Raw genomic sequence first — 17,672 nt, forward strand, 5'->3', positions numbered from 1 at the left:
GTTACCTACACTGCCTCCCCAAAACTAGGTCTCAGGTTTAATGCTAATTATCAAGCACAGCGGCCCACGCCAGCCTAGATGTGTTGGGGGGGGCGACTCTGCGCGTGCCCACAGAGAGGGCTCTGAGTGCCACCTCTGGCACCTGTGCCATAGGTTCGCCACCACTGACCTAGCTCATAGCTAGGGGGTAAAGAATAGCCGGGGAAAGCAATGGCAAACTACCCCACAAAAGAGGCTTGCCTATAAAATCGCTGCTCACAGTGGTACCCCAGGGTCAAACATGACTGAAGGGGAAACTTTACCTTTTCCTAAGTGTGGTATCTCACATTTATCTCTGTTTAAAATTCATTTTGTTTGTTTCAGCCCAGATCTCTAATCTGTCCAGGTCATTTGAATTCTGACTCTGTCCTCTGGGGTATTAGCTACCTCTCCTAATAGAGGGGAGATTCTGTGCTCTCAAGTGGCTCCATTGCAGCTAATGGGGAATTTCGGGGGGGGGGGGGGTTGCACATTTTTAAAGCTAGCAGCACCAAATTTTTAGGGTATCTTCCGGCAACTCTTCTAATGATACCACCTACGTTTGGTGAAGTTTGGTTCAGGGAGTCCAAAGTTATGTACCCTCAAAGTTATGTACCCCATCTCCTGCTGGCTCCCATTGGACCCCCTGAACCAAATGTCACCAAACTCGGGTGGTATCATCAGGAGAGTCGCCGGAAGATACCCTAAAATTGTGGTGCTGCTAGCTTTAAAAAGGCGTCCCAGCAGGCCAAAACCCCAAAATACCAACAAATCAGACTGACCCAAATTATTCGGGTATACCGAATAGGATATTTGTCTTATTCGGGTATACAGATAATTTTATGCCTGAATAAACCCGAATCCAAATTTTACTGAATATTTTCAGTATTGCTCAACCCTAATTAACTACTTTGCCACACCGGGGATTTCCAGAGGGAGGGGGAATTGGTGGAAATCGGTCCAACCTTATATATGAGTATTAGCTGACAATTTTTCTTTTTGCCAAAAGATAGCCTGTAACTATTCTGTTCCAGCAAAGTGGTGCTCCCATAAGCCAGTGATGTGTGGTGATCTGATTTAGGATCCCAAGTAGGCTAAACTGGATTGGACAAGGCAGAACCACAGTTCAAATACCCAGGAGGGGAATAGATCACTGAAGGGAGCAAAATGCCTGAGAACATGAAATAATTTGAAAAGGGCAATATCCTGGCTGTGGGCCCCACTAGGTAATTTAAAGTATCTGACACAGCTGTGATGACCTCAATTGCTGCTGCTTGATTCTGAACATCCTGGTTTCTTCCTTCTCTGTCAGAAGCTGACAGGTAGATTTTAGATAGATGGAGGTGAGATGGAAGCTCTATGATTGGCTCTTCATTTCAGAAGGCTGAACCTCTGACTTCACAGGAAAAGCCAGGTACCAAATCCTCTTTCTTCATGTGCTCTCCTGGGTTCTCTTTCTCAGACTGATTTGGGTATGTGAGATCATGAAGGCCCTTTCTTCGTCAGTGTCCGGCCAGCTGAAATTGGGGGGGCTTGGGGTGACCTTTGTCCTCATAAAAGTCAGCAAACACATAAAGGTTGCCACTGATTGTATCCTGAATGTTAGCCAGATTCAACAGTCTTCCTTCAGCCTCTACCAACGGAAGGTATCACCAAATTCCAAAACAACAAAGACACTGTCGCTGTGGCTCCATTGACTCTCTTACCCATGTCCTCCTAGAGTGCCAAATAAATGCAGATGCGCATCTCAGATTAATCCACGCTTTATTAGTGGCGAGGAACATTTCTAACCCTACTGTTGCCATACGTTTTCTTCTTGGAGATTACAATGCTCATACAACACGTATGGTAGCTCTATACCTGACAACAGCATTTTTTTTTAAAGTGCTTTAATTTATTCCTACATTTTTTTATTACTTCTTTTAAACTGCTTATTTTTAAAAAAATATATTAAGTACACAATACACTAAAACCAAATTGGATTTCATTATTATTTGGCACAGAATCAAATTCTTTAAATATCAAATAGTGATTCATAAAACAAACGTAGAACTTCTTATAAAAGATAGGTATCTTCTCCAATCTGTCTAATATTCGGCATGGTAGGATACCTATTGCTGTATTATTTTGCTTTTAACTTGCTAAACAGATCTATTTTTATTGCAATTTTATATTAGATTGTATTTTTACATTGATGTGTAGGGGTATTTACTGTCATTTGCTCTGGCTATTTCTTAAAAAAAAAATCTGAAGTGATTTGAATCCCTCGAAGTCAACCATCAAGTTATGTGGACTATTTCCTTGCTACTGAAGTATACTTGAGACTGCAGAATGTGTCTGTGTAAATCTTGATCTATCTATGCCTATTAAAGGTTAATAAAGATAAAGATTGTATCCTGGACAGTTGTCTCCATTACAAAGAACACAACCTTTTGTGTGAGGAAATAGGCAGACCCTGCTCATGTGAATCTCTTGCGTGGATTCTGCACAGCACAAATATAACATCTGTGGGGACACCAAATCCCAAAACGGATCTTTTAATAACATCCTAAAGATGTTATATTTATGCTATGTGGAATCCACCTCGGACTGGGCTTTGGTTTCTCACGAGGTTGAAATCTGGCAGCCCAAACCTGTAATGCTCTCGATACCTCATATTTATGAGTGTATCTTATTGGTGTGAATCACAAAGTCAGTTTACAACATCACACAAATAATGGTTTATTACGTTTAAGGACAATTACATTGCAGGACTGCAAAACTCCGAGGCTTCTGGCCTTTAATTACCTAGCAATGCTACCTTGGCCTGCCTTCTTAAATGGCTTCTGTCTTTAATTATATTCTTAACCAAATTACAACTTAACAAGCTCAAGTTCTCATAACGGAGAGCTTTTCATTGCCCTGATGACGAAGAGTATTAACGGGCTGGATTTCACTGTGTTTCAGTAGGTAGAAAACATAATTGGCAATCCACTACTGCCCAAATCACAGAAAGTGGACGGAATGTTTGGACTAACCTGAGTACAGATTGAGAGCCAGTGCGGCTAACAAGAACGTTTCTAGCAGAGGTGTGTAAAATAAGCCGGAGAAAAGAGATTGAATGTTGATGGTATGGAAACAAATCAAGCCGGCTAAACCTTGTACAATTTAAACCATAGGTGTCAAACTTGCGGCCCTCCAGATGTTATGGACTACAGTTCCCATCATCCCCTGCCAGCAGGGGATGATGGGAACTGTAGTCCAAAACATCTGGAGGGCCGCAAGTTTGACACCTGTGATTTAAACCCATTGGTCAAATCCAGCTGTACTCTTGCAGGTGGGGTTGCCAGCTTTGGGTCAGGAGGTTCCTGGAGTGTTGAGGGGGGAGCCAGGGGATGGTAAAGTTTGGAGGGGGGGAACCTCAGCAGGAAAATAGTCAGAGTCCACCCTCCGAAGGAGCCATTCTCTCCAAGGGAGCTGCTCCCTATGGTCTGGAGACGGGAGGGAAACACAAACCGAGTGAATGAATTCTGCTGAAACTCACTTCAAATTTTCATGGAAACCCCTGTGACCCTTTTAAACATCTGGATGTAGAAATAAAGGCTTGACTTCAAAAGTCAAACAATCCATAAAGCTGCAGGTCTGTGAGGAGACTTCAGAATCTCTGCAGTGCCATCTTTATCCCTCTGCCACGTCCAATTGTGCTTTGGATTGGTATTGCTGTACGGCAGGCCTCAAATAAAAGTATGACTAACACTCGCACAAGCTTTTGAACTTTTCCACAAAGTTATTAAATGATATGTCTCCATTTATTTTTCCCAGACAGCTGATTTGATTTTGAAGAAATTTCCTGACTTATTTAAATGGACATTTTGAAGTAACCATTCATGGTGTCCAAATTAGTTGTTGAAACTAAACACCCAGCTTAATCTATGTAATCTCTTTGCTTAGTATAAGTGACTCATGGTTGCTGTTGCTGACTACTATACAACCGATCCCAAGTGTCTCAGAAGAGTAAAGCACGCAATAAGCTCTCTGAAGCCCCAAAGAATAGGAGACATAACCCATCATCACCCATCACTAGTGGAAAAGTTGAGGGAAAAAATTGAATTAAAATTTTAAATTCGCTAATGCTCTGTGAAATAGTGAAAGTGGAGAAGATGACCGTGTGGGTCTTGACAACACCAGCCAAATAGCTGGGAAACAGCCAACGCTAAGCTAATCCCAAGTAAGTAGAAGAAGAAGAAGAAGAAGAAGAAGAAGAAGAAGAAGAAGAAGAAGAAGAAGAAGAAGAAGAAGAAGAAGAAGAAGAAGAAGAAGAAGAAGAAGAAGAAGAGGTGGGATTTATATCCCCCCTGACTCTACTGCAGGAGCCTCAAAGGGCTCACAATCTCCTCACCAAGCAAATAAAACAAAATGTCCATTGCAGCACTCTTCTCTCCCTACCCTCTGTTTTGTTTTCACAACTAAACCCCAGAAGTAGGTGGCTGGAGCAATGTCCAAGGTGAGTTTCCCATGTGACAGGAACGGGTTCAAACTCCTAGGGATCTCCCAGAGACTTCAAGAAGAAGCAGGAAGCAGAAGCAGAAGCAAGCAGCAGAAGCAGAAGCAGAAGCAGAAGCAGAAGCAGAAGCAGAAGCAGAAGCAGAAGAGGAGGAGGAGGAGGGGGAGGAGGGGTTTGGATTCATATCCCCCCCTTTCTCTGCTGCAGGATACTCCAAAGGGCTGGGACAATCCTCCTTGCCTCTCTCTTCCCCTCAGGCAACAAACACACCCTGGTGAGGTGGGTGGGCTGAGGAGAGCCCGAGAAGCTGTGATCTAGCTCCCAGGCTCACCCATAGCTGGCGCAGGTGGGAGTGCACAGGCTGCCACACCTGAATTCCCCAGATAAGCCTCCACAGCTCAGGGCGGCAGTGAGCCGGGAATCAAAACCCGTTCCTCCAGGGATTAGATACACGAAGTTCTTAACCCTCCTTATGCCACTGCTGTTCCTGCTGCAAAGGTAGGGCCTGCAACTCTCCCCTGAATTACAATTGATCCAGTGGTGGGATCCATAATTCTTAGTAACAGTGTTCCCTCGCCAGCCCCCCCCCCAAAAGCAAAGGGGCAGAGGCGCACTCTTAAGCAAACCCTGAGCCCTGGGCAAACCTGCTGAGTTGGATGCCCCCCCCCCCATGGGCAGCCACCAATTCCACCACCACTCCCCCCCCAAACATTTTTTTTGCACCAGGTCATTTGGCTTCTAAAATCATCACCACATTATAGAAAATGCCCCAACTCACAAATCGGAACACAGCAACAGTGAAACACACAGGTTCTTTGATAGAGACGGGTGAGATAAAAGGCACGAAAAGCTGAGAATCCATGGGAATTGTAGTGGACCTGGAAAGGGATTATACCCAGTTCAGGGAGTGACGTTATTAGTCGCACTTGCTATATGGAACCTTCACGCTCAAAGGCAGTAGGCCCCTCGGGGAGGCGAGGGCGTGGAGATGGGAAAGCGTTTACTCCACTTTAGTAAACCCCCCTCGCACAATAACAATAAAAATTAGTCACCCACTCTCGGGAACTGGTGAGAACCTGCTGGATCCCACCTCTGAATTGATCTCCAAACTATGGAGATCAGTTACAATGAGCAAGTAGCTGCTTTGGAGGGTGGACAGTTTGTCATCATTCTCTGCTGAGGTCCCTCAACTCTGCCCTTGCCAGCCTGAACTGCCAAATTTCCAGATAGACAAGCCTTTATTTGCATTCCAAAATACAATAAAACAATTGTCCATAAAAGACAGATAGATACAACAACCATTCAGAGTCTTATCAATAGTTTAGTCCAAATGGACCTTCCTTAACCAAACCAGCCAGACCAAAGACCCACCCAACAGGAGCCCAGGCAAATCAAGCAACAGCATACAGTATCAACACTCCCCTATAAAACACCAGGAGTTTGTTAGAGTGGCACCTGCAACACAGAACTAAGGGATAGGGGACAGGAAATGGGCAAAACAAATTGATTTGACTCCAATTAGGTTGCCACAGCCTTCCAGTTGTCACTCTCAAATTACCCATCTGGCACCAAATCAACAACAAAACTCATTTAGCATCCCTCAATGGAATCACTTTCAACAGGTTATTTGACTTTGGGTGACCGTGAACCCACAGGTTACTGGCAGAGGTAGGCACTGTATACCAGTAGCAAATAGTTAATGTAACCAACATTGTTGTTGTTATAATGATAGCAATCTAATGCTTAGTATCCATCTAGCTATGGCCTATAATCTTTAAAAGATACTTCGCTACGCTTTTGCAAAAGCAAGGATCAAGGTTATCTATGATTGGCTCAATCAGTGGGTTCTTCCAGATACCATTATATTTCGACTAGACCAATTCCCAGGTGAGCCCCAAATTTCACTTGGCCATGCTGGCAGGGGCTGATGAGAAATTGTAGTCCAGTGAAACATCTGGAGGGCCATAGCTTTGGAAGACCCCTGTCTAAGATTAAAGGAATCCTAAGAGCATCAGTTAAATGATTGTATAGGAGTGAAGCAATGATGGGTCGGGTCATTCTGATCTTGGCAAATCTTGCACAATGAAACAGAGTGTGCTCCAGTGTCTTACCTGGCAGGGGAGACACCATGATCACTGCCAAATTTCCAGGAATTTCCCAAACTGGAGCCACAGGCCTTGATGCCCTGTTTGTGCCCATGGTAGGAAACAAGAGTCAGCCTCGCCATCTTCTTCCTTTTCACATGACCAGCAGCGTTGCCTCTCATGCGATTGATACTTTCACTTTTGGTGAGATAAAACAGTATCGTGGAGTTAAAAGGTGCTCATGGTCCATTATCTTCGAGGGATCTTCAAAACCACATTACTTTCTGTTCATGCTTCCCTGAAAAAGCAACATCCTTTCCCCAATTTTAACTAGAATATCTTATTCCAGAAACTTGAGGAGGCAATGGAATGAAAACACGTGTGATTGTATCATTTCCCGTGATAATGTGAAAGCTGGTGGTGATGTTTGTGGAGTGTTTGATGTCTTCACTACACGCAACCTGATGAATGTGCAAGAACAGAGATAAGTCTGCGGCCCAGTTTGCGGAATCCTTCGAAGATCGGCTTTGCTTGGAACTCTCTCAGAGCCGGCAAATGACCATGAAGTCATGAATTTAGTTTCGCTTTTATTCCTGCCTCCCCAGATACGGAAATAAATGTCCATTCTTTCATGCTAATCAATTGTGTCTTCTAAAGAGTGTTGACTGAAGGACCTTTTCAGGTCTTCACAGGTTACATTTTCAAAGCAACAGCCAAGAGGTCATGTCAGATATAAAGTCCGTTATTTGCCAAAATGATTTGTGCACCCACCTCTCACAATCACTGCTTTGAAATGGACCTCCTGAGAGTCTACGGGGGATACAGAGTCGGGCTGGGGGGGGGAGGGGGGGCTTCTAACATTTCAGAAGGAGAAAGAAAGGCCTTGACCCTCAATAAAGTTAATGTCTGCAAAAATAGAGCTGCACGTTTAGGTGCATCATCCCATATGTAATTGGTCTGCCCCACAGTGCTACGTTGCGACCTAAACCAAGTTTCTTTAAGGATCGAGAAACAAACCAGGCTCACCTGAGAAAAGGCCCTGACTTCAGGTCACCTGCCCACTGTTCTTACAGAACAAGAACAGCTCCCGCCATTTTGAACTGAGGAGAACAGAGGTGCATCTCTCTGCACCTCCACTCCTACTTCAAAGTCCCTGGCCACAGAGGCCAGGCCTAAGATTTGGGGAACCCTGGTCCTGGAGGGTTTGGCGAACAGATCCTCCAACATCCCTATGACATCCCTGAGAAACAATTCTTTTTCCTGCTATAGTCAATGGTTGCCACAAGACCTGATTGGGGCACCTTTCATGGGGAACAAAACTTGCCCCCATGCCAGCCTCCAGACAATAGAGATCTGTTTCCCTGGGGGCGGGGGGGGGTGGCTGCTTTGGAGGATGGATCATATGGCAGTGTACCCTGCTGAGGTCCCTCCACCATTCCTAGGCTTCACCTCCTAGACCTCCAGGTATTTCACAGTACTGGCAACCCTATGAGATGACCCCAAGGGTAGGTGGTATTTATTGATCCCACTCCAACAAGGTGTTGGAGAGCCTGGGGATGCTGAGTGCTAAGCCCCGGTCATCTTGAACTGGGGCCTTTCTGCTGTTTGTTCTTCGCTTCTGCTTTTCCTTTTTTCTTGCTCGAGATACAGAGATAACAGCAGGACTCTGGCTCCTCTCCCTTCCAGCTGCAGATGGCTCACTGAACACTTCACCTGCGACTCCTGTGCAGAAGAAGAAGAAGAGTTTGGATTTATATCCCCCCTTTCTCTCCTTGTAGGAGACTCAAAGGGCAGCTTACTAACTCCTTTTCCCCTTCCCCCCCTCACAACAAACACATCCTAGGAGGTAGTGGTGGGGCTGAGATGAGAGCTCTGAGAAGCTTTCGTGACTCAGCCTCCAAGGTCACCCAGCTGATGCGGTGTGGGGAGTGTGTACAGGCTAATCTGGAATTCCCCAGATAAGCTCCTCCACACAGCTCAGGCGGTAGAGCTGGGAATCAAACCCGGTTCCTCCAGATTAGATACACAAGCTCTTAACCTCCTACGCCAAATGCCTTGGTTGAGGTCCTTGTGGAGTGAACACATAGATCTGCTCCTGCATGTGGGTGGGTATTTCTTTCATCATCTTGTTTTGTTCTTTTTGGTACTCCTGAATGGGGTCTGAGGATAGTCGTTCGTAGAAAAAGGCACAGGAGAGTTGTCTTTTGGTTTCCTGATTTGTCCATGGTGACAACTGCTCCACCTTTGTCAGCTTTTTTTATAACGATGCTTCTGAGGTTGTTTATTGCATTTCTTTCAGCATGTGTTGCGCAAGAAGATGTTTCTTGATCATGCCAGTTTGGGCATGGCAGTGAAAACATTCTATGTATAGATTTACTGTGGCTTTGCAGCTATAAGGGGGACACAGAAGAACATCAGAAAGAGCCTGCTGGATCAGACCAGAGTCCATCTAGTCCAGCACTCTGCTACTTGCAGTGGCCATTGGGAGCTCACATGCAGGATGTGAAAGCAATGGCCTTCTGCCGCTGCTGCTGCTCCCGAGCACCTGGTCAGCTAAAGCATTTTCAATCTCAGATCAAGGAGGATCAAGATGGGTAGCCATAGATCGACTTCTCCTCCATAAATTTGTCCAAGCCTCTTTTAAAGCTATTTAGGTTAGTGGCCATCACCACCTCCTGTGAGGTGGCCCTTACCATCTCCAAACACCAATCATGCGTTGCGTGAAGAAATGTTTCCTTTTATTAGTCCTAATTCTTCCCCCCAGCATTTTCAATGTATGCCCCCTCCTCTGAAGATGCCAGCCACAGATGCAGGCAAAATGTCAGGAGAAAATGCTACTAGAACACGCCCATACATCCCGGAAACCACACAACACCCCAGTGATTCTGGCCGTGAAAGCCTTCGACAAAACAGGATCATATCGGTTTGTACTTGTGCATGTTTTTTTTAATGAGGCTGATGGATTTCCTCTCCATGAAGCCAAATCTAGTGTCTTCCATGACAATATTTTCAGATGGTGTAAGCATGTTGGTCTGTAGTAAAATAGCTAGATTCAAATCCAGTAACATCTTAGAGACCAATGAGATTTTTCAGGGTAAAACCTTTTGAGAGTCAAAGCTCTGGCTTTCTGATAAAGGGAGCTCAGACTCTCAAAAACTCATAACTCCAAAATTATGTTGATCTCTAAATAGCTATGTACTCAAATAGCTATGTACTCAAATCTAGCTTGTTCTCTATTCCTAGTCCTACTGCATCATTTGCTGCTTGTTTTATGATGTCTGACTGCACCATTTTATAACATGTGATCCTCTCAGAGGTTCATTCCGCACATGCAGAATAATGCACTTTCAAACTGCTTTCAGTGCTCTTTTAAGCTGTGCGGAATGGCAAAATCCACTTGCAAACAGTTGTGAAAGTGGTTTGAAAGTGCATTATTCTGCATGTGCGGAATGAGCCTGAGCCTCAGATTCACAAGTGGAACAGAACCTCACAGGGATAATTTATGTTCAGATAATAAACCTGGGGACCAATCTGGGGCAGAGGCATAGCAAGGGGGAAAAGCGCCCGGTGCACTGGTGTGTCCTCCACCCCTGCCCTGCCCCGGAATGCCCTGCCACACCCATGGAATGCCCTCAGGGTTATGCGCCCAGTGCATCGCACCCCCCGTCCCCTTAGAGCTACGCCTCTGGTCTGGGGTTTAAATTATGCCTTCACCACACATGTCTTGCATGTAACAAAAGAATTACACTGTGCCCATCCAAAGAAAGATATGGGTTTACTGTACACAGATGACATGGGCATTCAGGATTAAGTGGGAAGGAGCATTAGAGGACCCAAGCAATTCTCTCAAACATGAATTAGTGGCCCAGCAGAGACATGTTGTTGCAGAGGCACAGCTAGGGAAAATGGAGCCTGGGGCAAGATCTGAGTTTTGCGTACCCCAACCCCTCCCATATCACGACCCAAGGCCGCCCTCCCCCACTATGACCAAAGAATGATTTTTTTGCACCTGGTCATCTCAAAGTCACCATCACATTATAGAACATGCCCCAACTCACAAATCTGAACACAGCAATGGTCCATGCCACACAGCAGAAATAAAAATTGTTGTCAACTTTTTCAAGATGGGGTGTTGTCTGGTTTCCAGGCTGTATGGCCGTGTTCTAGTAGCATTTTCTCCTGATGTTTCACCTGCCTCTGTGGCTGGCATCTTCAGAAGATGCTACTAGAACACTTCCATACAGCCCGGAAACCACACAACACCCCAGTGATTCCAGTCATGGAAACCTTCGACAACATATTTTCAAAATGCTTTCAAGATGTTTAACAACTGTAATAACACTTTAAAGTGTTTTAAGTGTCATATGACTTAAGATGCTTTCAAAATGTTTTACGCTGCTGTGAAAATGTTTCATGGTGTTATGTGCAGCACCCCCATTGCCCCGCAGCCTTGGAAACACAGCACAGAGCCAGGGAGGAAAGGAGGGAAAGGATCTGGAGCTTTAGAGTTAAATCCCCACTCTGCTGTGGAGGTTCACTGGGTGAGTGTGGGCCAGTCACACACTCTGTTTCACAGGGAGGTTGTTGTAAGGATAAATTAGCAGTAGCAACAAGGTTTTGGGGATATAAACTTTTAAGAGTAAACCTCCCCAAGTTCTACTGCAAAGCAACCCAGCTGCCCTCTGAAACTAGTGGAGGAAGCAAGGATGTAGGTAAAGGGGGCGTTCCTGGGTTCAAACCCCCCATTACTTGTCCAAAACTCTGCCCCCCCCTCCCGTTAGTGTTTTTCTTCAAGTGCATTTTTAAAGTGCTGTTTTTCAGTTTTTTGGCCTGTGGGGAGTTATTACAAAGTGGGGTAGCACCAAAATTTCAGGGATGGTTGAGATTTCTCCTGATGATACCTCACCCAGTGGTTTCCAGTGAGGTTTGGTTCTGGGTTCAAAATTATGGACTCCCCAAAGGGGTGCCCCCCATCCCACATTGATCTCCAATGGGGAGCTAATAGAAGATGGGGGGGCTACACTTTTGAGGGGGGTCCATAACTTTTGGACTCCCTGAATCCAAACTTCACTGTAAACCTGGGTGGTATCATCAGGAGAGTCTCCTAAAGATAGCCCCTGAAAGTTTGGTGCTGCTAGCTTTAACAATTGCACTCCCTGGACAGCAGGCACCCCTTCAAATTTCCCCCTTGGTAGATTCTCCTTTTTAAACTCCACCCACTTGGGCATGGATTTAAAGGGAGAATCTAAGGTCCCCAGTTTAAAACATTGAAAGTGGTGCTGTTTCAGGAGTGGGGATAATCCATCCCAAAACAGCATCATTCTTTTCAATGTTAGCTAAGTCTGGGGACCCCAGATTCTCCCTCTTTTAAGGTAAATTCTAAAAGTGAGAATCTTGGGTCTCTTTAGTTTAAAAAACACTCAAAGTGATACTGTTTGCAGGTGGATCTCAAGAGTCACAGCTGGCCCCCCCCCATGTGGGGCAGTGCAAAACCTTGGGGATTTTGGTGCACCAGGCTCCATTTTCCCTAGCTACGGCTCTGCCCGGGGTGGTGCAGAAGGGACTGCTGGCTGCCAGCTGGGAGCCCAGCCAGTGGGGGACGGGACAGCTGGAGTCTGCTGGTCCCCTGGTCATCTCAGAGAGCTGCTTTTATAAGCACTGAGCCTGTGGGCGGGGTTTGGGGTTAGGGTTAATGCTGTGTATGCTAATTAGGTAGTGAGGTCAGGAGTGACCAGTCAATTGACCACCTATTGGTCAGAGAATTGTGGCATGGTTTACATGCTGCACCTAGGACATAGGTATATATCCTTTCTCTTTCTCTCTGCACATGCTCTAATCCAGTATGCTCCTGTGAGTGGTTTTAGTCATATGATAGAAAAGAGGTAGCTCGCTAATGTGGCTCACCAGGTAGAAAGCTATTTTCTTGTTTTACTTCCAAGTTATCCTTCCCTTCTTTTATAGTCTAGTAAACTTTTCTTAAAGAAAGCAACTGTCTCTGTCTCTCTATTTGCGCAAACGCTGCATTTATTAATAAGAGTGATATAAAAATCACTATAGAGCTGCAAAGTCCACCTTCCAAAGTAGCCTTTTTCTCCAGGGGCAGGGGTCTGCAACCTGCGGCTCTCCATATGTTCATGGACTACAAATCCCATCAGCCCCTGCCAGCATGGCCAATTGGCCAAAGTAGCCCCTGCCAGCATGGCCAATTGGCACAAAAGTAGCCCTTTTCTCCAGGGGCAGGGGTCTGCAACCTGTGGCTCTCCAGATGTTCATGGACTACAAATCCCATCAGCCCCTGCCAGCATGGCCAATTGGCCAAAGTAGCCCTTTTCTCCAGGGGCAGGGGTCTGCAACCTGTGGCTCTCCAGATGTTCATGGACTACAAATCCCATCAGCCCCTGCCAGTATGGCCAATTGGCCAAAGTAGCCCTTTTCTCCAGGGGCAGGGATCTGCAACCTGTGACTCTCCAGATGTTCATGGAGTACAAATCCCATCAGCCCCTGCCAGCATGGCCAATTGGCCAAAGTAGCCCCTGCCAGCATGGCCAATTGGCCAAAGTAGCCCTTTTCTCCAGGGGCAGGGGTCTGCAACCTGTGGCTCTCCAGATGTTCATGGACTACAAATCCCATCAGCCCCTGCCAGCATGGCCAATTGGCCAAAGTAGCCCCTGCCAGCATGGCCAATTGGCCAAAGTAGCCCTTTTCTCCAGGGGCAGGGGTCTGCAACCTGTGGCTCTCCAGATGTTCATGGACTACAAATCCCATCAGCCCCTGCCAGCATGGCCAATTGGCCAAAGTAGCCCCTGCCAGCATGGCCAATTGGCCAAAGTAGCCCTTTTCTCCAGGGGCAGGGGTCTGCAACCTGTGGCTCTCCAGATGTTCATGGACTACAAATCCCATCAGCACCTGCCAGTATGGCCAATTGGCCAAAGTAGCCCTTTTCTCCAGGGGCAGGGGTCTGCAACCTGTGGCTCTCCAGATGTTCATGGACTACAAATCCCATCAGCCCCTGCCAGTATGGCCAATTGGCCAAAGTAGCCCTTTTCTCCAGGGGCAGGGGTCTGCAACCTGTGGCTCTCCAGATGTTCATGGACTACAAATCCCATCAGCCCCTGCCAGCATGGCCAATTGGCCAAAGTAGCCCTTTTCTCCAGGGGCAGGGGTCTGCAACCTGTGGCTCTCCAGATGTTCATGGACTACAAATCCCATCAGCACCTGCCAGTATGGCCAATTGGCCAAAGTAGCCCTTTTCTCCAGGGGCAGGGGTCTGCAACCTGTGGCTCTCCAGATGTTCATGGACTACAAATCCCATCAGCCCCAAGCAAAGCGGCCACCGGCCGCAGCCCTTTCTCCAGGGGCAGGGGTCTGCAACCTGTGGCTCTCCAGATGTTCATGGACTACAAATCCCATCAACCCCTGCCAGCATGGCCATAATTGGCCCAGGCTAGCCTGATCTTAACACAGGGGTCTGCAACCTGCGGCTCTCCAGATGTTCATGGACTACAAATCCCATCAGCCCCTGCCAGCATGGCCAATTGGCCAAAGTAGCCCTTTTCTCCAGGGGCAGGGGTCTGCAACCTGTGGCTCTCCAGATGTTCATGGACTACAAATCCCATCAGCCCCTGCCAGCATGGCCAATTGGCCAAAGTAGCCCTTTTCTCCAGGGGCAGGGGTCTGCAACCTGTGGCTCTCCAGATGTTCATGGACTACAAATCCCATCAGCACCTGCCAGTATGGCCAATTGGCCAAAGTAGCCCTTTCTTTCCAGGAGCCCAGGGTTTCCAGATGCTTCATGGGATTCAGACTGGATCGTTAAATCAGCGCCTTCTGCCAGCATGGCCAATTGGCCATGCTGGCAGGGGCTGATGGGATTTGTAGTCCATGAACATCTGGAGAGCCACAGGTTGCAGACCCCTGCTCCAGGGGAACTGATCTTGGATGTCTGGCAATCCATTGTAATAGCAGATTTCCAGGTGCCGTCTGGAGGTTGACAACCCTACAATAGCCTGACTCAGTTCCCTGGGTCATTTCCCTGTGCCAGGAATCCAAATTTAATCAACACCTGGATGGTCCTGGGGGGGGAGGAACACGCCCTTCTTGAAGCCATCCTAAAAAGATCCAACAGCGTGTGATGAAATGTAAAAAGATGTCATGTGCCCACGTCATCCACATCTGTGACCCAGATGTTGCATGTAACAAGAACACATGCCTCCCTCAGACATAGGTGAGGGACAGTCTAAAGCGGCAGCGAATGGGAAATCAGACTAGTATACCTACACACTCTGAGAACTGTGACACATCAAAGTGCAGGTTCCTAGGAATTATTGCCCTCTGAAGTCATTTAATTATGAGCAAGTGAACTAAAAACTCCTGTAAGTGGTACTTTATACCCTTGTGAATGAAAGAATGAGATTTAGTGGAGGTGAGTAAGATTTATGGGCAGAATTCATGCAATCTTATAGTCATTTCACAACACATTTGCCATCAGCCTGCGTAGGCCAGCTCTTGAAATTGTTAAAAGGAGACAGCCAAATCCTACTTTTTGGCCACTTGCAGTAAAGCAAAGGAGGACGAACCAGATTGTTCTTTTATTTCATCTGCACATTAGATGAGTTCTTTTTCTTTGTAAAAAGGGGTACCGTGTTTCCCCAAATATAAGACAGTGTCTTATATTAATTTTTGCTCCCAAAGATGTCTTATATTAATTTTTGCTCCCAAAAAATGTCTTATTTTCAGGGGATGTCTTATATTTCTGTGTTCTGTTCGTCAGGCATGCTTCCAAACAAAAACTTTGCTATGTCTTACTTTCGGGGGATGCCTTATATTTCGCACTTCAGCAAAACCTCTACTATGTCTTATTTTTAGAGGATGTCTTATATTCGGGGAAACAGGGTAGGTGGAAGAATAAAAAAGTTAAGATGATTTTGAAGAGAGAACATGAGTTTAGTTACAAACATAAATGCCTCTCAATTGAATCAAAACTAACCTGAACAGACCTTACTTATCCCATAAAGAAAAAACAGGATGCTTGCTCAAAACATTTGTTTCCCATTGAATATACTTGCAAAGTAAATTAATAGAAGGCAGACATCCCCATGTGGCCATGTTTTCCCTTTCTTTTTAATTGTTTTTAGTTTTAGGTAAATGATCCCATGTCTGCTTGCCTGAGGGAGAGCCAAGTAGCCCCGGCCTGGATCTTGCCTCTTTAACCGTTTAATCAAGACGTGGCAAAAATAAACTACCCAGATTATCAGTCCCAAAGGAAAGGAAAGAATTCATCTCCCAAGTGACCTCTTACATCTCTTGGGTTTTGTAATAGGATGCCTGGCTATGTCTGTGAGGGTATAGGGCAGGGGTCTGCAACCCACGGCTCCGGAGCCGCATGCGGCTCTTTCAGCCTTAGGGCAATTCCGCACACGAGTAAAATAGGTTCGACCCAGTTCCCTGAGAAGGGTACTAACCTAGATTGAAGCCATTGTTGTTCCCCACTGCAACCGGCTTGATCCCATCTTGGAGGGCAGAATCATCCTGTGCCTTTCGCCTGCTCCACCAATTGGCTGTCACCCTGTTTCTACAGCCATGTTCCGCCTTATCCCTTAATATCACGCTATTTAAAAAACTGCCACAGGAATGTGGAGGGACAAAGGTGGCGCTTTTTGATTTCGGCCAGCTGTACGCGATTGCCCGGAAACACTCAGCTGTGGATTGGCTGGAATGGGGACTCCTGGCACCAGAGAGATTCCCGGTGACTTTTACTGGAATCGAGCTGGAGTTCGAGCTGCGGTTCCCTGAAAAGTAGTAGTTCCCAACTGGAGTCGGAAATTTGACCGTTACACGGGGCGAAGCTGGTACAAAACCACATCGATCCCAGTGGTTGTGCGGAGCACTTAGGTCGAACGCAGCTCGAACTTAGGTCGATAACGCAAGTGCGGAATCGACCTTATACTGCGGCCCGCATGGCCTGGAGATCGGAGGGCAGCGTGGGCGTGTCCCTCCAGGAAAGGTGAGTGGAGGGACCAAACTGGAGGCAGCTACATGCGGAGCCACCTCTCCGGCTCAGTAGATCTTCGGGGCCGTGGAAAACGGGTCCAAATGGCTCTTTGGGTGGCAAAGGTTGCTGACCTCTGGTATCGGTGCTCTGTGCAGTACAGCATTATTATTCAGCTAACAGCACAAACTTCTCCTCATTTTATCCCTGTTATGCAAAGAGTAAGATCACGCCTACATTTTTGTACTGACAGAGATGAAAAGATGTCCCTCCCCATATTGAGTCGCACAAGCTGATCAGGCGCAAGCATGGAAAGGAGGCAGCAAAGGACAACCGAAATGATGAAGGGGTTTGGATCCCAACAAGGAAAGGCCAAGTAGTCAGGAGCTGTCCGTTTATAGCAGTGGTTCCAAAATGTTTCCGGCCTCTAGTGCACCCCCCCCACACACACACACACAAACACATACTTCCTTCTTGGTATTGGGTCTACTCAGTGGTGGGATTCTAAAACTCCAAACACCGGTTTGGAAGGGAGACCGCCAAAGGAGACTCTGCAGAGTCAGGCAATGGCAAATCACCTCTCCTTAAAAAAACCCTTGCTGGGGTTTTTTTCCTCCTCTCCTCACAGAAGCCTCTAGAAGAGGGAGAGGGGGAGATGGCATGCAAGGGAGGGGAGGGACATGGCCCACCCACCCTAGCAGAGGGAGGGGAAGGGGAGGGAGGGGGAAGGGTGGCATGCAAGGGAGGGGGAGGGCCCACGGCATCTGGACATGGCGCACCCAACCTAGTGGAGGGAGGGGAGATAAGAGATGGGGAGGGGTGGCATACAAGGGGAGGGGAGGGAGGAGTGGCATGCAAGGGAGGGGGAGCGGCCCCACCATCTGGACATGGCCTACCCACCCTAGTGGAGGGAGGGGAGAGAAGAGATGGGGAGGGGTGGCATACAAGGGGAGGGAAAAAGAGGGAGGAGTGGCATGCAAGGGAGGGAGAGGGAGGGGCCCCGGCATCTGGACATGGCCCACCCACCCTAGCGGAGGGAGGGGGGAGAAGGGAGGGGGAGGGGTGGCATACAAGGAAAGGGGAGGGAGGGAGGAATGGC

Source organism: Sphaerodactylus townsendi, linkage group LG13 (assembly GCF_021028975.2).
Source record: "Sphaerodactylus townsendi isolate TG3544 linkage group LG13, MPM_Stown_v2.3, whole genome shotgun sequence".
NCBI classification, from domain to species: domain Eukaryota; kingdom Metazoa; phylum Chordata; class Lepidosauria; order Squamata; family Sphaerodactylidae; genus Sphaerodactylus; species Sphaerodactylus townsendi.